This window comes from Wasmannia auropunctata, unplaced genomic scaffold (assembly GCF_000956235.1).
Source record: "Wasmannia auropunctata unplaced genomic scaffold, wasmannia.A_1.0 LD335365.1, whole genome shotgun sequence".
Lineage (NCBI taxonomy): Eukaryota > Metazoa > Arthropoda > Insecta > Hymenoptera > Formicidae > Wasmannia > Wasmannia auropunctata.
This window is the reverse complement of record NW_012027525.1, coordinates 271,104-295,433: the sequence shown is the minus strand read 5'-3', so window position 1 is coordinate 295,433 and position 24,330 is coordinate 271,104. Positions and strand designations below refer to the sequence as shown.

Here is a 24,330-nt window from a genome sequence, read left to right as displayed (position 1 = left end):
AAAAACTCTCCGGGTTTCCAGTTTTCCAGAAGACTGATAAGCGCGTTGCAGAGAAATATCTTACTCTTTTACGTCAAAGAGATGTATAAGGAATGAACATTATCCGAATAATCGCCATAGAGAAGGATCGCGGTTGAACACCCATCGATCGAAGACGCAATAGCAGATAGAGGTCTCGATTTATGGCACGGCAAATTATTCCTCCGATTACCGGTATCGGTGACCCCGCTACTGTTCATGATTAGTCGACGACGGATGATCTCGATAATTGCAGCGGAACGCTTTGATACACGCAAGGAGAGCGCACTCCCATTTACGGTAGAGAACGCGACTCGTTAACGTCCGTCGAGGCGAGATCGTAGAGTCAAGCGTCGTGCACGAATGATAATTAGCCGTACAAAGCTATAGCGAGAGAAAGAGAGAGAGAGAGAGAGAGAGAGAGAGAGAGAGAGAGAGAGAAGGAAACTGAATTCTCTGTTGTACGGGCGTCATAATAATTACAGTGCTCGCGCAACAACCGCGCGAGACGAACCCGAGCAGCGGAAAAGAAGAGTCCGTCTTCCGAATTGACACGCTCCTTTTTAAGATCCGTCACGGTTCTTTGTGCGCTCTAAGGGAACTATACAGGGTGTCCCGGTAAATCCTGCGCGTAAATGCCCCTTAAGCGACGCAAGGTACACTCGTTTTCTCCTTTCTTATGGAAGTTATGATTTCATGGAGATTTCCTAAGCAAATAGGCAAAAAGGAGTTGCGACAGCTCCTTTTATATTTTATAAATGATCTGCTTATACATCCTTTTTCTCTTAATCACGTTAAATTAATCACGTTCTGATGAAATATTACATAAAAGATGAAGTATAATTCAGACCTCAATATTATTTTTTTCTAATCTTTAATTCTTAATCTTTTTACAATCTTTTTGTCATCCAAAAACGTTGTGCAAAAATGATTAAAATGTCAAATAAAAAATTTCTTACATGAAAAACTTCCTTTTCGAGATTATTAATCTAAACCATGTAGTTTACAAAGGAAAGTATATTACTAATTTTTCGGTCCAAAACGTTATTTTTCTATAAAACTGACAATGAGTCGCACACTGAACGATTTCATTTAAAATTTTCTATTTAAATTTTCGCAAAAATTCTTATTTTACTCATTATATTCCAAACTATTTTTATTTAAAAATTTATAATATAAAATGTAATTATCATGATATTACAAAATGTTGCAAAGAAAGATAAAAAAAGCATAATTTTCATTTAAAAAATTTATCATTGAAAATTCTCGATAGAGTTAAAGCATATATCTTCTACTGTTAAAAGTTTAAAGATGCATTTATAATATTTCGAAAACTTTGAACCGGAAGTCACATTGCAGAAGAAATTAAGGAAAACCAGTGTCAAGTAAGTATTAAACTTTTAGCTGAAACGGACGCGAAGGTTACGTCCGCTTGGGACGTAAAATCACAAGCCTTCGCGTGCAGACGCTTTGGCCGATACTAAAAACGAAAAGCCTACAGGCGATAGGCCATGGTATGCTGTCCAGCAGGTGGATATCGACTCGAGGAGATACGAGGAGAAGGAGGAGGCGCAAGCGAGAAAGATCTCGATTATTCAACATTGAGATTTGCAATCGACGTTCTCTCCCTTCTGCCGCTCATTACGGATGCTGTACCATCCTTGCGCGCGCGCGCGAATCTGCGGAGAATATCTCCTCTGATTCTTCTGTTCCGTAAAACGTGAGTCTCGATGGGGGAAAGGAACGGATGGATGGATCAGCGGGAATGACGAAAGTATCGTGGAATCTCGTCGGCGCTTCTCACCAATTAACCCGTCGGTACTGGCGTAATGGAGGAGGATGATATCGATATTTTACTCATTATTGGTAATTACGGAAGAGATAGATAAGGTACTTAAAGTTGAGGAAGATACATCGATAACGCAGATCGTAAGAGAAAGATAAAATGGGAAATTTTTTTTAATTCTACCAATAATATATATGTATATTAATAATAATAATTCACAATTAATAATTAGAAAATGTCAATTTGTTAGACACTCTTCATATAATACGATAATGCGAGGATCTTCTTGTTAACTGCAGCAAAAATGATATAATGATTTAAAAATTTTATGAATTGTGGCTCAGAATATTCTTATCCGATTATTCAAACTTTCGTGCAAACTCTTTGTTTAAAAATACTTAATTGCCTTGTCTACACCGCCTTTCTCGTTTACAGATGTTGAAAACTATGTGAAATTTTCTGATCGGTTTAACCGCTGAGTTATATGATCCAATGCATCAAAAATACAGCAGCGGATTTAACGACTGTTGAATTCATCGATTTGGGAAATGCCGGGAAACGATCCGGCTTTTCAGCGGGCCTGTCTCTGCGGAACATCGAGACAAATACGTCCGTTATTGCATTTGAAGAGAGACAAGTCGATAATCAAATACGTGGATGGAATCGAAGACAGGAAGAGGGAAACGAAGTACATTTGTTTTCCTCGTATAAAAATTCATACTATCGATGCGTAAACATATAACAGAAATTCCACAGCATTTACATTACAATACGATAGTAAATCGTGTTAGTAAACGTTGGAAATCCCTTTCCTGGTAACGTGCCAAAAATATTTTGGCATTGCTGACAACGCTTACACGCAAACCTTGTTTCACATTTGCTTTGACAGATAACACGTCGCGGGATTTGATAACTGTTTATGTTATATCATCCCTCATTGTGCATCATTTTCTAAACTTAATTAAAATACATAGTACATCTTACAATTAATATCACGGATTTAAAAATGTTTCTTAACGTTTACGTTTATTACTCAAATGATATGAAATTTCTCAAATGATATTCTTTTCTCTTTACTTGCTCGATTTTTCCATTTTCCTCTGTTAAATAATTCTGAGCGAGAACAAAGCGTATAATATCTAGACAACCAGACAGAAAATACTTTTGTTCTCGTATACAGAAAGAGAGAGAGAGAGAGAGAGAGGGGCTGCATGAAATTCGCGTCGGCGCGAACAGGCGGATGCGAATTACCGGGCGCGTCATTAGCACGCACATCCGTAAGTAACGCGAGGAGTTTGCGAACGGCTTATAAGAAGCTGAAAAGTGTTCTTGACAAAGTATCGTTCGAGGAGCCCGCAAGAAGAGAAGGACGGAGCAGCCGATCGCGTCGTATAGGAGCGTCTTCTACCGCCGTGCCGTAGTTCGGTATATCGGTAGCAGGCGATGCGATGCGATGCGATGCGATGCGATGCGATGCGATGCGACGAAGGAGACGGAGCCTTTTTTGCTCGTCGGTGATTTTGCATACTTAAAAAGTTTGAACTTCGCTTTATAACAAGCTTAGGACCCGCGCACGGTTAACGAGGAATGATTTACCGCGTTCCTCGCCATATGGCACGTACGGGACCGGCGCGCATATACATCGTGATCCGCGCGATGTGTGTGTACATAACGGGCGCGCGCAAGAGGAGAGCGACTGAATAAATCACTGCCGAGCCGACCGGCACACACACGGCACTAATATGATCGCGCCTAATAAAGTTGGCAGCCACTAAATTTCCTTAATTCGACCTCTCTCCCGCGCCAACTCCGCCCTTTCGATCAAGTTGGTCCGGTCCGGTCGAAACGGACCGCCGAAACGATTTAACAACGTAATTTGCCCGACCGAATTGTCTCGCGACAAATGCGCGCGCGAATGCCGTCGTCCGTTGGACGTCGTCTCGCTCGAGCGTCTATCGGAGATTTCGGAGAGATTGAGGGGCTAAAGTCTGCTCGTTCATCGACGCGCGACGTGATGTACCGGAAAAATAATGATTCTGTGAGTCATTAGAGAACGAGGTGAGATGAGACGCTGCAATGCAGACGAAGGGATAAAATGAAGAGAAATCGCGTCGACCAAAACGGAGAATTAATTAGAGACTTAAAATGCCGAGCGCTAAAAGCAATATCGCGAGTTGTTAAATAATATCACAGATTTCACATTTATAAATCACAGGATTGTAAAAATATATTTTCTAAAGTAATTTAAAAGTAGATGAAGTTTTTACATGGTAAAAAATTCAATTTTCATTTTCAACGTTCCGGTGATCTCGTTTTCAACACACTCGTATTATTACAGTTTCGCCAAAAAAATGACGGTCTATTTCACAGGAAATAGACACAGATCTCTCTCCATTTATCACCAATTTTGAGACACCGTGTGGGTTCTCTCACGGGCTCCTAGCATTTTGCATGCTTTCTTCTTTTTTCCGAAGAAAAAGAAGGAAAAATAGGTCTATATGTGCCGAAAGGAACAGCCATTCCCGCCCCATTTGGCACACAGACCTATTTTTGATCTTTCTTACTCCCCTTTGTGCGAATACGCTATTTCAGTCTTTTTGGGACCCTTTAAAAATTAGCCGTGGCCGACGTGATATTTTACGCCGTCATGTCTAAACTATCGGGGCTGACCCAGTGACCGTTCCCGACGACGGACGGCCCATGATCTTTTCCACGCTTCGTTATGGCATTTTAGTATTCGCCGCGTACAATAATTGCGCGTACGAAATGGTAGCTGGAAAAAACTACTGGGTGGCACGAGTGAATACCGAAATATGCCGGCCGTGCGAAAATCCGAGACACCCTGTGCTCGGAGGCTGGATTGCTCGTTCGGCTGGGTGGCAACTAACGCAGTCATGTGTATTTACATGGGAGATTTACGTTGCACGCTACCGATCCTCATTCGCGTTATATTCTCGGTGCATTAACGTTGCTGATGAAGAAAACGCGGCGGCGGGATTGACCCGCGTGTATCCCTTTCCTTCCGCCTTGTAACCTTCGCACACGGCTATGATTACCGTTTCCCCGTCATTTTTCTAAACCACTGAAACAACGAATTTCTATCGCTTTCTCCTGTTCCCCTCGGAGTTCTGCGTTATTCAAACACACCGTATGATTAATGCAGTACTTAAAAATGAAATTTCATCAATTATTTACGTGAGTCTCTCATATCTCTCTGAAATGAAATTTGCACGGATCTTTATTTTCTTTATGTTAATTTCTGTAACTCTTCCCCACGGGCTTCTCGAGTAATATTACAGAGGATGTTCCCGTAACGTCACGCTCGACTGCGACATCATAAAATAACATTAATCGAATTTCGTAATTACTCGCAATATTCGCCGTCACTTGAAAATGAAGAAACTTTCTTGAAGAACTCTCGAAGATCTAAAGTCTTAATTTGCGCTTTACGTTTACTTTACAAGAACTTATCGCAAACCTCAAATTTTGACATTTTAAATATATTTCTAACATGATTTATAATTAATTTTCATAAAGCATCAATTTAACTCAATTCTATTTGTCGATGGAAAACACCGCTAAATAAAAACGTAATAATTGTAAAAATTTATATAAAATTTTTCAAAAGATTTAGCAAGACGTAAAATACTTGAGCGAAATTTTCGTTACAATTTCCATCTTGCCGCGTACTGATTTGTCGCGCCTTGTATAAAATCGACACCACGATCTTGCGGCTATCTGTTCAAGCTCTGCAAATTTGCTGGAGAGCCCATGTACTATACGATTCGCGATATCAAACGAAATAGTCGGGAAGGGATTTTCGAGGCGTCGACGTAAAATATACGACGTGTACGGTGGAAATGTATGGGAGGGTTTCGTACACCCTCTTGATTTAGACACGATGATTCTTGCATTTCATTTTGCAGCGGCGCGAAAATCGCGCGTATTGGCAGTCGGGAAGATTTATCGAGCAGTGCAGGCACCTGGTATCAATAAATTATTGGAATTGTAGTTGGCTTTGGCATAAATAAATTAGTAAATTACCGCGGCTGCATGTAGCAGTAATGATTACAGCGGTTTGGCAAACAGCGACATTTTAGCGTCGCCGCCGTCGCCATCGAAATTGACGACTAAATCCGGCGCGCGATCCGAAGGATCGACCAGCGGCGGACCAGATTCGCTCCTCATTCGAGCACGACGTAATTTTCAATAGGAAAAGAATACGAGTAATTGACGTGCGGCCTCCAGTCCTCGTTCGATACGCGGAAAAGATCGATCTGAAAGTATAATTTATGGAAAGCTCGGGCCGCGGCGCGCGGTAAATTCCTGAAATTCTCTTACTATCCCGCTTCGTAGGGATCCTTTGCCTTCATCCTTCGCCCGCAATCCTACATTCTCCCTCGTATTTTCACCGATTCCGTCCGCTTCCGCGCCGCTCGTTCGTCCATGTCTGTTCCAGCTCCAATTTGTGACGTCCGCGTTGGATTTGACGAATGTCGTGCGAGGGTAAACGACCCGATATCTCGAGATATCAGTAAATCGAAGATCTCTCTCTCTCTCTCTCTCTCTCTGCGCGTCTGTCTCTCTCTCGTCTTTCATGCATCTTCTTGCTTATGGAAACAACGTCTCGCTTCACTTGCGGCCACTTAATCTCTCTCATTAATTTTGTACTACGATGTAATGCTCTCTACGAGCGCAACCGTGTAACCCGCGACCGGCATTTTCCCTATCTATCTCTCTCTCCCGCCGGAGCAATCTTCTCGCGAGCATCGAAGCGTGCGATTACGTTTCACTTCATTCTTCGCGTATTCCGCATAGCGCAGAGGTGCGTTTATGCAGCGCGCGAGCGAGTAGACCCGTGTGAACGAACTCGGTGTGAACGGAATTTTGAAATTGTGTATTCAAGAGTGACCGAACCTCATCCAGCATAAATCCATCGGATTCATGGGATTCCGATGCGAATCGAACAATTCAGGTTTTGACATTTTGTTACCCCCGGTATTAGGTAGTAATATCCATTTAGTAATATGTGATATAATATAGGATATATACAAAAATCATATTATATCGATATGCTTCGTGAATAAAAATAAGGGTAAAAAATATAGGCAAAGATATAATCTCTAAAATGTTTTATTAAAAAAAAAAAAAAAAAAATTGTGGCAACAAAGAAACGAAAATAATTTCACTTCGCTAAAAATGTTTAAATGCCCGACTGTTCTTGTCAATACGAGCCTGACATAAATTCTGAAGAACAATTCTTTAATCTGACATTTCCCCGAGATTGTCAGATTCTCCCCCGTTAAATTTCTGTCCATTGTAAAGCCATGCAAAAAGTGGGAAAAAGAATATATCAAGTAAGAGTGAATACGCGACAGAATCCAATGAAAAGGATCAATGTTGCGTTCGCTGAAATTAAACAAGAGTGGTACAAAATTCAGCGCTAAATTCAATCTTCCGATGACGTCAGACTTGGATTAAAATGGGATAATCGGTATTTTAAAGCAGGAGATTGAGCAAAATTATAATTTTTTTTTGTTATAATCAAAAGCAATTTTTTAAAAACTACGCACATGTAACATCTTTTCTCTGTTATAAGGGATTTGAGCACGGAAATTTTAGAAGTGATAAATTTGAAATATGCAAAATATATTTGAAATAATTTGAAATTTGAAATAACTCGAGACGTTTGCAAGTGAAGATTAAATCAGTAATTTTTGTGAGTTCCCATTTTAAATGTGAAAGCTTACCGAAGGTGTGTCTTACAAATTACTGGTTTAATCCACCCTAATCCCGAAGACCTTGAATTATCGCGTGTTCGAGAGACTTTCCGTCCCTAAAATTTTAACTCTGTAGACAGTTGCACCGCGACGCGGCGCCGGCGCCTAGGCCACGGCACTGTCCAATACCTCCGAGAGAACCTTCTGGAGATGAGATAGTCACGATCGTGAAATTTAAAGAAGCTCCAACGGAACAGAGAGAATATAAGGAATCGAGCTCCGGAAAGTTCTCATTGACGAATCGCGCCGCTGAACGTAATCGCAAACGGTAGTTTACCTGCGCTGACAATTGATTAGACTCGGGATAATACCGAGAGCTCGGGTATACCGAGAGAAGAGAGAAAAGAGGAAAGAGAGAGAGAGAGAGAGAGAGAGAGAGAGAGAGAGAGAGAGAGACTCTATTCCGATAACTACGAGTCGACTACACTGCGCATATAATTACGTTTTCCCTCATCCCGCATCAATTCGACGTAGTGCCACTCCGTCGTAATTCGTTTCCTACTTTCGTCCTCCTCGAATACTCCTTCAGCGAGCGCGTCCTTACCTTTTCTATCTCTCTCTCTCTCTCTCTCTCTCTCTCTCTCTCTCTCTCTCTCTCTCTCTCTCTTAGCTACTAGACAACTATTCCGAGAGAAAGAGAAAGAGAGAAGCGTACCGTGCATTTTACCGCGACTGCAAAATTTAATGAAGTCACAGAGAACGGGAAAAAGCCCGTATCAGCATCGGGCGTAATTTAAGGAGGTCAGGCTACGTCCGCTTTGTGCACATTCACCGAGCGTAATCCTTTATTAAATATTTCCGCCTATCACTTAAGATTTGCATTCGGTGACGTGATTAGGATCGTCGTTTCTGTGCAAAAATTGCTGTACCTGTACTTGAGCCAGTAGTAATTTCCAAAAAATTTATGTAACTAGAATTTTATGTAAGTAATGTCGCGGAATACTTTATAGCTTATTGCAAAATCGATAGTTTCCTCCAACGAGAAATTCTTTTCCCCGTTTACAATTTGCAGAGATGGTGCCGTGCGTTATTCTTGAAATACTGCGCGTCTATGCATTAATACATATGAATTTAGCATATTAAATTTGTATACCGTGCCGCTGTTACTTATGTCACTTGTATATATCATATAAATTTACGAATAAAAATGTTACCCCGAATAAAAATGCCGAGACCTCCCTGTTGGTCCCTGTACCGCCATTACCGCAGCTTTAACGGAGAACGAAAATAACTAAAGGAACGATTTTCCTGATTTTTAATGCAACCGCGACCGTATGTGAAAGTATACCAGGTCATAACGAAACGATTTTATCCGTTCTCACAGATTCAAAGGGGGAAATATCGAGAATTTCTGAACTTTGACGTGGGGCTCGCTCATAAGACGCGAATCGCTCGCTCATGCGAAAACCGTCGCGCTTTTGCTTTTGATAAAGCCCAGCGGCAGGATTTTTAATACCGCGCCACGCCGCCATCTATCCATCCATCCATCCATCCATCCATCCATTCAACTATCCATCCATCCATCTATCCATCCATCGTATGAAAACGCGACTCTACGGAATGAGTGCGAGGACCGCTTGACACTAATCACGATACGTGACCATCAAAGTCCGCGGTAGATCCTGGAGTGGACCATTCAATCGCAAAAAGGAAATAGAATCAAAGAGAGCAATTAAAGCCGACGTATCTACTGGTCTTCATTCTTTTATTTCCCCCTCATCTTTCTCTTTCTCTCTATTACTATCTGTCTGTCTATCTACCTATCTACCTGTCCAATACTCTGTCTCTCTCTCTCTCTCTCTCTCTCTCTCTCTCTCTCTCTCTCTCTCGCTCCCCACGGTTGCCCTTTCGCTGGCCTTTCGGACCTTTGCATCGTCCCTCAATCAAGGTACCCGGCGCGCGCGCACACACAGGTGCGCGTATACATGTGCGTGTACGTGAGAAGATACCGCATCCGCGTGTGTACATAACCCGTCGGGATCCTTCCCTTGTTAGAAGTCATTTCAAACATTTGCTATATCACGATCGCTCGCTCGCTCGCCCGGTGCTGCTCAGGCCGGTGCGAGCGTTTCTTGCTCGCGGTCCCTCGAGCTAGGAGAAAAGACGTCCGGTCGTCGGAACGAGACTTCGATGGTCCCTCGACACGAATTAAAGACCCATTCGCGGTGCTATACCTACGGCCGGCTCACCGCTCGCTTCTTCTTGCTCGTCGTTTCTACGTATGCGGTATGCGCGGCGATGGGCTAACGAGCGTCTTAAGTCGTCTCGTAAATACGACGAATCATTCCGGATATTAGTCACAGATAGGAATCCTTGAAAAGCTTAAAACGTTAATATATTCAACTCCCTGAAGTTAATAGGAGAATACGCGCTGTATGCAAATTCGAATTTCAAAATTAGATTTTTGCTATAAATATGCGCTGAATATTGCAGCGATTCATATTTTTGAGATACAATTTTTTTGTTAAATATTCCAAAAATTGCTCTTTAGACAATGAGATAAATATTAAATAACTTTAATTGCACGTATATGAAATTATTTATAGCCACACTATCGATTTTTAGAGGAAAGTTATGCGGAAATCTTGTTTTCACACACCTACATTTATATTTTAATAATCTATATTTGTGTCCGATTGAAATAGTACATATGTAATAAACTTTCTCGAATATATATTATATATAATAATGGCATTTAATGGTTAATGATCACGAATTGCCTCCAAAATTTATTCAATTTAATCTGTATTATTTACGATTAATTTCATTAATAAAATTATCTGTATATGTCGGACATGTTCAATGATAAATAATTTTGTAAAAGATATTATTGTTTCAAAATCAGCAACTTTTAATGAGTTTTCAAGTCTTTTATTATATATCTGTTAATTGACATCTTCGATAAGATTTTCAAAACTCTCAAGAATTTCCGTATATCTTTGAATAATATTTAAAGCGATAATTCAAAACTCTATGATCACCGAATCGCCCGAGGACTTTTAAGGAAGAAAATAGAGATAGTAGGTATACGTCAGTGTCCAGGCGGTTTCCCGATGCATATTCGATGTATTTTTTAGATTATCCGGATTTCCCCTCCCCATCTCCTTTCTCACTCCCTTTCGGTCCGCTGTCTTCCCTGAATATAAAGGAGGACCTACAGGTGAAAGTGTACCCGATGCGCAGCACCAGCTTAGTCATCCTAAATGTGTCGTCGGACCTCGAGTAGGTAGAACAATGGCCCGGCTCCATGCGTCACCCTCTTGTCTCATAGTCGCTGTCTCTTGGAATAAACGCGCTAGATGCTCTACGTTAAGAACAGCGATTAGTGTTGTTTGCCCTCTCCTTATTGTTTATCCACTCGAAATAGAAGATCTTTCGAAACTAATTGCAACATTAATAAATGACTGAATTCAGCGTAACAATAATCTAACCCATTTCTTAGAAATTGACACAATTAAACGCTGAATTTTATTTTTTCAAATTTTAAGAACATTTTCAAAGTCTTAAAAAAAGGAATTCGACTACAATTATATACTAATTGTAAGTTTTAATCATTATAATTAATCTCTTATAAGATCTTTTTTGTTGCTTCTTTCATAAAATTCTCTCTTTATAATAATTTTATTAAACAATATCATATATTAAAATAGAAAATGATTTTTAAATTAACACTGAAAGTTCTTGAGATTAATGGATTTAAGTTGAAAAACTATTGTTAAATCACGTGTTCCAAGAGAATTGACTCTGTGATTTATTTTAATTAATAGCATCCAATTGCATGTAGGCGAACACGACACAGGCGTAAAATCCCCTCGGGATTCGCAATGAGACTCGCGAAGAGCCGGGGAAGCTAATCGCGTATCTATCTCGTTTCTCGTCGCGTCATGTTGAGACGACAGACACCCCGCGTAATTTATCGCACCGTTTACATAATCGAAGAAGCCGTTGTTGGGCGAAACATACACATTCGCAGCGGGATGCATGTTTTGTCGCGATTCGAGAATGCATTCTAGATACAAAAGGATGAGGAAGAGAGGGAGATGAGTAATCGTTGGCAAGATATCATTTTTCCCAAAAAAGTGGGAATGAGCATCGAATAAGCACCAACTCTAACTCTGAAAAAAAGGAGAACCTACGCGAATATATTATTTAACTATCCAAGCGTAGAAATGCATGTCTCACACTATTCAACGATTAACACAACCGCAGATTTATGTATATTAATATTTTCTCTTAGTGCTACTGTTAACGTAATGTACATATATTATATCTAAATATGTATATATTATGATGTATGTCAGCAATCATTTTAATAATTTTAAATTTTTAACGTATAATTTTTTAGAGATTAAATGATTTTATAATTTCGAAAATAAGTGATTTAAATTTTGATTCAAATTCTGTTAAAATAAAACTGATTAAAAAATAACAAAGATTAAATATTTGATATGCATTTTTAAATATAATTTAAATTAAAAACTCTTTCGAAATCTTATGTGTTATATATACATATAAGGTACAACGGGGTAATTTAAATAGTGAGGTAATTTGGATAATAGTCAGCATTTGCAAGAATTTCAGAAAAATAAGAAATTTTATGATATATATTTCATTATATCAGACATTGATATAATGAAATATATCATAAAATCTTTTATTTTTCTAAAATTCTTGCAAATGCTTACTATTATCCAAATTATCCCGTTGTCCCCTAAATGTTATCACAATTAGGCCTTTTTAAATTTTCGCTAAGAAAACAAGTCAATTATACAAGATTGTCAAAGAATACAAGAATTTGTATTCTTTGTTGGAAGAATATCGTGACATTCTAAAATGTACTTGTACGGAAGACAGTTCAAAGTGGACAAACAGCTTGATTATCAAACAAACAACGTTTTCGCAAAGAAAACGGCGAAGACCTAGCGCCTTAATGAATCGAATAACAACGGACGACCCATCATGTAACTGTTACGCTATCGAGGTAATGGACTATGATTGATTTGATAATGTAGGGTGTGTTATCTTCAACTTCAAAGGCTAATTAATTTCCGAGATGATGATAAACATTGCATTAACCATCTCTGCAATCACGAAGAAAGAACGCAACGCGCTCATGAGCGTTTATGACGCATGAAAAACGGGGCAGCTCAAGATAAAAGAAAAAATAAACGATTATTTTACAAACGTGAAATGCGCCACTTGTTTTACTGCAGATTGATTAATGTGTGGAGATTTTCGGCGAGCTCATTGGACGTTTGCCGGGGATTCCCATGAATTATAGACTGGATATTCAATACGAGTGCCAAGGACATACATCACATTTTCATACTTTCTTTATTACTTTCTTTGTAATATGTAAATGAACTTAATGTCACTTGCTCTCTCACGCAAATAAATAATCTTCCATCTTTTAATTTTTCTTCTCTACTCTGTAATCTATATCTATAATTATGTAATAATGAAAATTTTAATTATGTAGATATCTCAACTTTAATTTACAATTATTTTGTCTGCCCTCATACTGTGTTCTACATATTTGAAATTACATATCATTATAATTTTATATCGGAGAACTTTAATTTTTGATTAAGTTGGAAGATTTTTATCATGTCATATCGCGCGCGATTAAAACAACATTGCTCAAAAACAGCGATATTAGTTGGAAAAATACCGGGAATATTGCCACAGAGGAATTTATAATGGATGCGCAATTTAAAGAGACGTTAATAAATGGGCGGCGGTGTAAATATTGGGTTAAAGTCGGCAGTTTCGAATTCGATTTCTCGAATGTACATCGCGCTACACGAGGATTGCGTTTAAAATTGATAGCCCGATCAACGACACCCGCCTCTTACAATTGAATCTTCTGATAAATTCCCCATCTATCGCGATACACGCAACCTCCACGACGCCCGACGTACCAACAACACCTCCTGCATACGTCTGAGTCAAATAATTTCTCGAATTGTAATGCTGTCGATAAATCAATCCCCGTGTTGTTTTCATCCGCAACGCGATTGTACGCGCGAGTACAATACCGCGTCAACACGCCCGAAATGCTACATGTCAATTCGAAAGTTTCACTCTGTAGAACGGCAATTCTTTTGACGTGGCGTAAAGAGCCGTTTTTCAACACTTATATCACAATCCTCGGTTCTTGTGCTCGTTTTTAATTACCTCCCTTCTCACATTGGAGTGCGAGCTTGGCTTTGCTCACTTACGTGGCAACTCCAGCAAGCAATTAAAGAGTGGCTAAAATAATGGACCATGCGGATAATACCGGTGAGAGAAAATACAGGAAGTTTCCACCGACAGTTTAAATTGCATTAACATTAAAATATATACTTGAACGAAACAATTGAAGTCTATTAGACGTTAGAACACGATTTCTCAATAATTTACCAACTATCGAATTTTTTAACAATTCACCAATCGCTCAACATTAGAAATTGATAATAATTACGAGCGCCTGTTCAAAGCGGCGCTACGGCAATAATAAACTGCATTTTACAAACGTGAATGGTATGAAAGAAATCGATTTCCAAAGTGGATTTGTGTGCGTACCGTGAGTTAATTTCGAAAATAACTCGCGATAGTTACTCCCCAACGGGCACGTAGAATGACCGTTCAATATTTAAATGTTTAGCCCGACTTTCCGAGCTCCGGGTTTTATCGTGAATCGAAAAGCTAACAAAAAAAAAAGAGCGTAGCTCCCTCTCGAGCGCGTTACAATACTCCTGTGTCCATTCTCGCGCGCGACTGAAAATGTTCTCTCTCTCTCTCTCACTCTCTCACCGCGTTAAAATTCCGAGAACCAGTAGTCGCTCTTTGTATCCGATATATATCGGGGGAGGGGCGGGGGGGAGCGCACCACAGGATGCATCCGGGAGAAGCCAGAAAGAGGTGCGCAAGGTGGTACAATATAAAATCAACCGTTCATTTAAATATAAACGAGCCGCGTTGGACAAATACGTTTCGTCGGAACGATGAACATGTTATATCCCCCGCGCCTCTAATTCACGATCTCCTCTCGCCCGCACCAAGACGACGATACAATGTCGTGGCATCGCGTATAGCATAAGTCATATTTACATATCTTGATACATACACATGAGAAAAATCGATGGCAGCCACGATGGCCAATCAGAAAGCGGAAGGCCCTACGCACAGACGTTATACGTGTACGCGGCCGTCGCTCCGAATATACGGCATATATAGGGTGTCCCGGATCTATCAAAGAGTATTCTGAAGGAGAGAAAATAGGGGAATATCAGATGGGATATTGTAGAGAGATATTATAGAGAGAGAGAGAGAGAGAGAGAGAGCGAGAAATGATCATAGTTCCTTTTCTCCTTCAGAAAATTTAAAATAACTGATGGTTAATAATACCCGTGTTTGTATCATTAGAACGCACATAAGATTTCAAATTATAAACGTATAGTAAACGTATAGTAATTCATAAAATAAAATATCTAATTTTATGAAGCGAAGATAGAATCAGTATTTCGTATTTCTCTATCTACTATTCTACGATATCTTTCTTGATTACTTTTTTCTGTAGACAGAATATCGAGGGATATCTTCATTTATCGAATGTCATCATTTTTCCAAATTTCCATTTCTTGATTCGCAAGCTTCGAATTAATAAAATTTTCGTTATGAGTTGAAGTTTGGTTGAACTTAATCTAAAAATAGATTATATATAGATATAGTTTTCTTATCAAATCATATATCTGAAAATATACTCTGACGTTTCTTTTTTTATTTTTTATTTTTTCACTGTCTTACGCGATATTAAAAATATCTTTTTACTAATCTTCAAAAATTTTGCTAAAAAGTCTACTTAAGATTAAATAAGAAAGTTTTCTAATTTAGGACTAAGAAATAAGATTTTTTTCTAGTTTAGAACTAGCTCATTGTCTTTAGTCCTTTAGTCTAATATAGAAAATATAGATTTAAAAAAACTCAATTCCGAATTTTTTTATCACGCTTTAATGGTACAAAAGTACTATTTAGGGACACCTTATACATGCAGTCGAGCGCTGACCGCCTCGCTCGCGTTATACGCCTATTCGGCCGCGCGTTAAACAGTTCGTCGAAAAAGGTACCTACTTAAGTCCACCCTCTCCCTCTCTTTTCGCTCCCCTCCGGCCGCTTTTATCGGCTTCTGTCGTCGCACAAAACCGTAAATTCTCCTCGCATTTCATTCAAAGGAATAACGAATCGCTTGTTTCTGAGAACGGACGATACACGGCGCGGAAGGAGGAGAGTGGGCACAGGGAAGTCCAGGGGGAGATCAGGGTTTATCGTAAACGACCAATTTTATTCTCGCCGCGAGAGCTATTCGTCGCGCGAAGACGACGTAAAGACGTCTAGACATTATTATTTAGGAGGGAATCGGGCTGCAACGCCTGCAACACGAGAGAGAGAGAGAGAGAGAGAGAGAGAAGCGTGCGGTTATCCCGCGGGAGATACTCGATAGAACGGGACGAGAACGTGTCATGGATCTGGCTATCGATACTTAACACCGGGAACGACTACCGGTTATCGCCCACCATCGAAGTCGGAATAACGACATTAATGTTTGACACTAGAATCTTGAGATCCCTGCTTGTAACGTTTAATTCGCGTCTCTACTGATTTTACGCACGATTTCATAAAATTCATAATAGTAGTCAGTAGACAATAATCGAGAAACATCATAACTTAGTATTTCATACAATCAATACAAAGTCATGTAAATTTATTATTAATAATCTTAAAAATTAAAGAGTTAAAATTACGAACCGAAGTGAGGTGGAAAGCGGAGTGGGATGCGAGTATCCAAAAGTCAACCAAAGCCATCAGAGAGCCAACGTCTGAAACAGAAACATATATATTACATACATTACTGAAATTTGAATAATACCAATCTTAATAAAAAAGAAAAGAGTTTAAGCGCTTCTCTTTATTCGAAATGGATGCTCAGCCTGAAAATGAAACGCTACTCGGAACTGGAACGTTACCCTAATAGATGATAAACCCCTGATATTTTTCCCCATCTGCTATTTGACTATATCTACTCTCCTGCATCGTACCCCGCTCTTATCCGATAATATCACAGGGCGAAGCACCACCGCGTCTCATGAATTGACCATCGAGCGTCCGGTCCGCCGCCGCTTCCGAAATATCTCGACGCTCGGCGAAGGGTCATCTCTGTATTACGCTCCATCCCCGGCCGCATATCGCTCGGTATCGTTAAGAAAATGATAGTTCCCGGCGCGAATCGGCGGGAAAAATGGAACAGCAGGTGCCCGTGCCGGGCTACGCAGGCAATCTGTCAGTAGGTGGGTCCGTGTAATCGCGCAGCGCGCCGATTCTTACGAACGCGTTATGCGTTGCGTGCCGTCGCGTTCTCCGGACAATTTAAACTTTCCGCGTCCTCCTCCCAGCGGCGCAATTACGGAGAGGTGGAGGACGTGAAATTGGCCGAGTTTACCCAGCATCGACGTGTTTAACATTCATTAATTTACTAGGTCCATAATTTTTCATTCAAACTGAAATTATGCCGCGCGGTATAATTTCTTTTGCCGAGAAAAAGCTCGCGACGTGTAAGTATCTTACGTTGCCTTACGTGTGCGTTGCGTGCGAAGGGAGGAGCGAATAGAAGATGTAATTTAATTCTTTCACGAATAAGTTGTTCCAAAGATCGTTGTACACATGTGATGTTCGACGTTGGATGTTCCTAGACGTTTAATGTTAATGATGCGTTGTGGCGCATTTCGAATGATATACAGGCTGAATTCTGTAACCACATGCCACATGGTACTTCAAAGGGTAAAAGGTTTAGAACGTGAAATAAGAAGAAAATGTATTCCGCGGTATATAAGAAGATTCTGCATAAGGAGTTAAATGCTAAACATGCTCCGAGCCACTTATTGTTAGTTACGCCGCCGTTTCCCCTCTGTCCCACCTCCTCGCGTGTGGATTAGAGCACGCTAAGGCGGGCACTATTACTTTTTTTTCCCTTCATCCGTCACGCTAAAAGACAAAGGCGTTCCAGCAAGACGCGTATAAATTTCGGCCCAATTTTCAGGGATCTCGCCGCAAAAGACTTATGATCATGCAAATCCCGCGCGATCGTTCGTGCTCGAAGGTCGGCCGTTTGTTAACGAAGATTTTTCTTGTCCCTGCCCGCCGCCCGCGCCACGCCGCGTCGCGCGAAACAAACGATCTAGGACCAGTATTGTGTGCGACTCAACACAAGACGTCGGCATCTGAGAAAAAATCTATGTCGGGTTCTTTACCCGAGGCCGGTTAAGCTTAGCTGGTATAATCGGTTTTCTAAGGAAATCCTTGACACCCATCGCGATTTGCTTTTCGCGTTTCAAGATTGACACAATGGGTCGTACCCAGATTGAAAGATGGTACGAAAATCCGCAGTTTTGTGCAAAAGCCGCTTAAAATTCTTCCCCAAAACTGGTACACATTTGTATGTACGAGTGTGAAAAAAAAAGGAGAAACCACTGTACTACTGAGTTTATGAAATATTCACGATTGTTCTAAAAAAAAAATACTCGGAATACGCGTCTCTCTTTCGCAAAATTCTCTAAATAAATAATATTCGCGAAATGAATGGAGCTTTATAAAATGTAACAGCGGAAAATATTTATATCTCTCCCTGCTGAATAATTGTAGTAAGAGAAAAGTGAAGTAATAATTTTATTTTTCAACAATCAATATTATTCTATGAGATGTATTAACTGTAAGAGTTTTTTTCATTTTAACAAAAAGTTCATGTATAAATACTGCGACGTTCAATTTGTACAATATTAATACACAGTAATAATATTTCCCTAAATGGTATTTTATTCAAAGTAATTTAAAAATAAAGTGCATATAACAGTCTTCTCTTGTTTTGTCAGGAATCTTATTTTTAAACCAAATATTTTCTTTTCAAGTGCACGGCATATGAATATTTGTATTATATATGCCAGATAAACTTTGAATACATTTAGCTAAATAAATATTGCAAATAAAATACGTATTAATTTAAATATTCACATATAATTTTTAAAATATACATATAATAGAGATCTGTTTCGCCACACAATAATTCTTTTCAGAAATATTTCATAGATAACATTATTTTACCTTTTTTATTCCTTTTAAGCCATTAATAATTATTATGAGGAAGAGAGAATCGTAATCAATATCTAAATAATTATAATACAATCAATCTCATTAATGACAAGCAATCAATAATATTGTATATATTATGCAACAATATAATTTATAGAATATATTAATGCAACTAATGACAGACGATTGCGTCTCTCATAATAGAATTCGTAATAGTTGATTTTGTAAAATAGATAATCAATTGGACGTGTTGAATCTTCTGGATAATAGAAGAGGATTATCATCGCGATTAAATTCCTTGTTCTACCGCTCGATCAAGAAACGGCATCTATGATCGTGTGTGACCGCTATTATTGCGGTCTACCGTCCGGCAACCGTCACGCATAGCTACGCGCGCGTAACGATCGTAGGAGACTTCCGGAAAAGAAAGAAAACTCGGGCAGCGTAATAATCCCGTTGGAAACTACAGACGACTGTGTGCGCAATTACGGTAATGCGGCGCAAAGACAGACGGAGAGAAAATAGAGAAAGAGAAAAATAAGTTTGTAACTCTAGGATGAACACAATACCGAAATAACATAGGGATAGGATACAAAGAGAATTTCAAGGAAATTACAAAATTAAAAAAAAAACATTCTTCTTTTATAGTGTTCAATCCTAATTTCCTTTAACGTACGTAGATACAACATTTCAATTACTTTAATAGCCGATACACGAGTCAATGTAAAGTCGGCTGACGGAGCAATCCCTCAATTGTATCGTGCAACAAAAACAACGATTGTTTTTTGCATAGAGAGAGAGAGAGAGAGAGAGAGAGAGAGAGATGAAGTAGAAACATTTCTCTTTTGAACGGCAAAATTCTTTGAAGGGACACCAACGGGCACGTGTGAAGCACACCAGCGCGTAAATTGGAACGTGAAAAATGTAAGAGACAGGCTTAGCAAGAGAACTGTTCGTCACTCTTCTGCTTCCGGCGTACACACATACACACGTGTTTGTCGTCGAGCTTTCCGTCTTCTCCGCGCGACCGTGAAAAAGAAGGGGTGCGCACGAGCGACATATACTACACCCCCGAGCTCTCGAGAGCACGGGCAGCGCCGCAGCACAGCGCGGCGCGTCGCGCGGCGGCTCTCGGCTCTCTCGCGAGTGAACTGTTGCAGCAGCTGAATATTACATCGCGCCGGTACGGTACACGCAATTGGACGTCGAGTTTCCCCCGTACGTACATACACGTAGCGCTTATGTCGAGCGTTATCCCGAGGCATAACTCATACGCTCGCGCGGACGCGCAACTCAACGCCCCGCGCGCGCACAACAAACTTACGAGCAGCTAATGTTTGCGTAGTCGCGGGAATTAAGGATGCGCGTTCACCTCTCCTCACCTCTCCTCTCCTCTCCTCTCCTCTCCTCTCTCTCTCTCTCCCTCCCTCCCTCCTCACTCGTCTCGTCTCATCTCGGCCGGGCGTTGCATAGCCGGGGTCGCATGCGCCGGGCCCCCGGTGTTTATGCTCGATATTACGGAAGTTATGCCGTAATAGCGCTTTAGTTTTATACCTTCTGCGCCGTGCGTTATCTCTCTCGCAACCCCGCCTCTCTTTTTCCTCCCGATACCATGTCTTCCCTCCACCTCGTGTCATTTTACGAAGCGATAAAATTACGAAGTCGAGTGACCACCCACCAGACGACCGTCCTCCGCCTCGTGGATGTATTTATGACCGCGATAGCGCGACACCGGCCGAGCCGGGCGTACCATGAATCCACCACCGCGAAATAATCATTTTCATCTGTCGTTTTTTATTGTGAACCACCGCGCCGACTGTCGCGGATCGACAAGCGGCGAGGTAGTTTCCGAAACCGCGATTGCCAATTTTTTGATTGTCGCGCGCTCACAAAGGGAGGTACTAGCTGTCACTGATGACAGATTCCGTTAAATCGGAAGAGCGGAAATATCCTCTACGGAGAAGTCGAAATGTGTCGGTTTCGAAGTTGAGCGTTTTGCGCTGATCAATCTCCAAAATTTGTTCGCCGACATTTCGAAACAGAGAGAAAGAGAGAGTGATTGCATTACGTGTTTAGAAGTGGCATATCGTGATTGCGTGTTATGCAAAAGTGATTTAAATAATAATATCCAGTAGTAGTTTTGAGTAAAATGTAGAATTGGACTTTGTCAACTCACAATTATCCGCGCCGGATTATAACCCATATTAATCAATTTCGCAAGCTATCAAATTTTTAAGCGCATAATTGTCCAGTTATATTTAAAATTCGATAATCAAAGGCATAATAAACTAACTTTTTCACTTACAATCAATTAAGCTGATTGAATGTAAAAGTACAAAAATATCTCAAGTTCGTTTCTGAAACTATTTGGACAATTCAACTTTGAAAGTGTCAATTAATGATAACAATGGAAAGCTCTTTTCACCATTCTTCTACATCAAACAGATAAATTGAAGATTAACTGTTCCATACAGATGTGGCGTATAAAAAAATAGAATTATCGCTAAAACCTGACGGTCAACTTTCTTGACTCGTGTATCTACCTGATTGATCGGGCGTATGCTGAGTATATCTTTTTTTTTTCATACGCAGACACGATCGAAAGTTCAACGTTCTGCAGTTTAAAAGTTCATTTCTTAGTTACCGCGCGATACACGCGGTACATACAATACAATACGTTATGTTCACATGCGAGCGCTGTTAGCGACAGAATTTGTCGACGTCGACATTTGACATAAAATATTTAATATAAGAGACTGCGATTCTATCGAGATTATCATACACCGCAGAAACCAATGTCGGTTTCCGGCTTCCTTGTTATCGACATAACCATGTTTTGCATAAAAGTTTAAACCTTTAACCTTTTCGCGATGACGGAACATTGACTGATAAACGCTACCACTGTACGGTGCGATGCGCTTGAAGGGTATTATTCTTTTCCCTAGAGTACATAACTTCGCGCATCACGTAAACTAGTATAAATATTCAATACGAATAATTCTAGTACATATATATTGTTGAGTAAAAAAGAAAGAAATACGCTCGCAACAACGTTACTTAACTTCAACTTTACTTAACTTTCGAGCGAAAAGTTCTTAATACAAAAATTGTTTCTAAAATAATAATTCCCCCCATGTCACAGAGACTAATCAAAGTTTAGAAAATCACTCAATTTGGAAACGTAGCGCGCAGTTTAGAAAATTATTTTCGATGGTCATGTTTCTATCGTGCCTTGTCCCTCGCTGTTTTTTTTTACAATGTAACGTAACACGAAAAAGTTGTACTTCTAATCAAAGTATCGCGTGTCACAAAGTTGGATACTGTTCCTTGACCTTCTTGCTTTGTCCAATCTCATTTTGTGTACCACGTGCCTTTTGATGCTCTGTTCGTAAATACGCGTACTCTACAGTAAATAATAATTACTGTAAATTTATGATTATTATCAGATTAAAACATTACATGCCGCGGAATGGCGCCATTGATCGACTTCCTCGTTCCGGACGTCACACTTCATAAAAATCTCAAAGAGGTCTCTTGCGATCGGTTCGTGACTGCCGGCTCTATATGGCCTAATGAAAATGATATCGAGAGTAGAGCACTGCACGGCACGGCAAGAAAAAAAAAACACGCGGCAGAAATCGATTAGCCCTGACAATCCTCGACTAACGGCGCGCACATCTCTCGAGGGAGATAGGCCGAGAGATAGAGAAGGAGAGCATCGAGAAGAATCGGCGAAGACGGCGCTGGAAATTATTGTTGTTGTGATTACACGTTCATGCCGGACCAGGGGTTCCGACCGCAGGTATAAAGGGAAAACGAGGACGAAAAAGAAAAAAAAGAGAGTCTTGTCCGAGGATACAATATCCTCGCGAAACGTGCTCGGATTTTATTGAGAAAAGACGAGAGAGAAACGAGAGTCGCAGGGAGAAAGCGCGCGGCCGCGCGCGCGATCTCCCGTGCTACCACGGTCCCGCAGGCCTTAATCTCGTCGATTATTTCGTTTGGGGATGCCGCCGACAGATGGTGGGTTCGAGAGAACGAGAGAGAATCAATTTCAGGGAATCAGCCCCCCCGGGCTGCGTTCTGCCGCTCGCAGGAGAAGAAGGGAACGGAAATGCCGAGAGAAACGCTGAGAAGCAATAATCCTGTGTGCGTCCACATTGGCTATCCTTGCCATCCTTGCCATCCTTGCCATCCTACTCTCTGGCCCTTCTTCAAGCGAGAGAAAATTAAAAACTTAAACTGCTGATCGCGACACTGCGACCGAAATCAATTTCAAACAACAAGCATCCACCCTAACGTAGCTGGATAAAAATTCGTGTAACTTGAAAAAGAAATGAACGAGGGAATCGACACAACTTGACTGTTACAACAACATTGTTACAGCAATATTTTTAATATGAAAAGCTATGTCATTGCAGGTTTCAGGATGAGAGAAAAAGAGTAATAAATATAATCACGCAAAATTACGTTTTCTAATATTAAAGCTTTTCAAATGAAATATATTCACTTATGATACTTAATTGATTATCGCCAAGATGTCCACTTTATAAAACAATTTCGTAAAATGTTCAGAATCCGCGCGATCCGTATGCACAGATCCAATCTTACCCGATATTTATCTTTGATTTAAGTAGCCTAACATAGACACATACAATACCGCAATCAAACGCAATCAGACACTGCCGAAATTCGTTAAATATTTGCAGGTTCGGACACTGATCCATTGTCTCGATTTCGCGACCCACTGTGGATTACTCGGCGCGGTTATCGATTATTATATTAGCGTTCACCAGGCCGCACGAACACCTGGGCCGTCCGAAATCAATTTTTCAAGTTGTCGGTATGCTTTTATCGAGAATGTATTTACGAAGTTCGAGAGGTTAAAGCGCTCAGCCGTAAGTACGCGCGCGTAACGAACGGTCGTTAATAAAGTTTCGGCGTTTATCTCGCTTTTCCACCGCGATAATTATCCCAGACGGACATGTATGGGGTGTGTACGTACACATGTACACACATACGTGTACATGTATGTCTTTCTTTCTCGCGTTGTAATCCCGCGCAAATACGCGTGCACGTATCATCGCGAAGAATCCCGCGCACGAGCGAGTGACTCGCATGCAGCGGCTCGAAGTTCGAATTTCATCCCGCGGTGGTCTCTCGTCCTGAAAATTACATACTCGTTATCCGGGAATTTCGCATACGTATACGTAAAATATACTGCACGTCCGCGAGGGACAGTGAGATGCAGCGTTTGAATGGACATGCACACGTACACGTGCGGCGCGTTTACGCGCGTCTCCCTCATTCAGGCGCGGCTCGGCTCGGCTCGGCTCGGCGGAGTTAAAACCGTTTTACCAGAAGTGGCAGCACGTGATTACGACGGTTATTCTTGGCTTTGAAGCTTTGATATACTCACATTCACTCACTCACACATGCTCTCTCTCTCTCTCTATCTATCTATCTCTCTTTCTTTCTTTCATTCTCTCTCTCGCCACGAATCCGTACACGTAACTAGGGCGCGTCTCTCGTGTTCACCCAATGCGGGTGAAAATAACGCGCACAGTCGAGTATTGGGAACGTGTCGTCTCTCGTTAAATTATAAGTTTCATCACGTGTCGCTTA

At 40.6% G+C, this 24,330-nt stretch overlaps 1 protein-coding gene across 1 annotated transcript in view; it reads right to left on the bottom strand.

Moving 5' to 3' along the window:
• LOC105457130 overlaps positions 1-16,443 on the bottom strand; it is a 77,738-nt gene extending 61,295 nt beyond the window's left edge. The window contains exon 1 of the mRNA XM_011701609.1: positions 16,372-16,443. The gene's annotated coding sequence lies outside the window, so the exon portion shown is untranslated. The remainder of the gene's footprint in view (positions 1-16,371) is intronic.
• Positions 16,444-24,330: the final 7,887 nt, after the last annotated feature.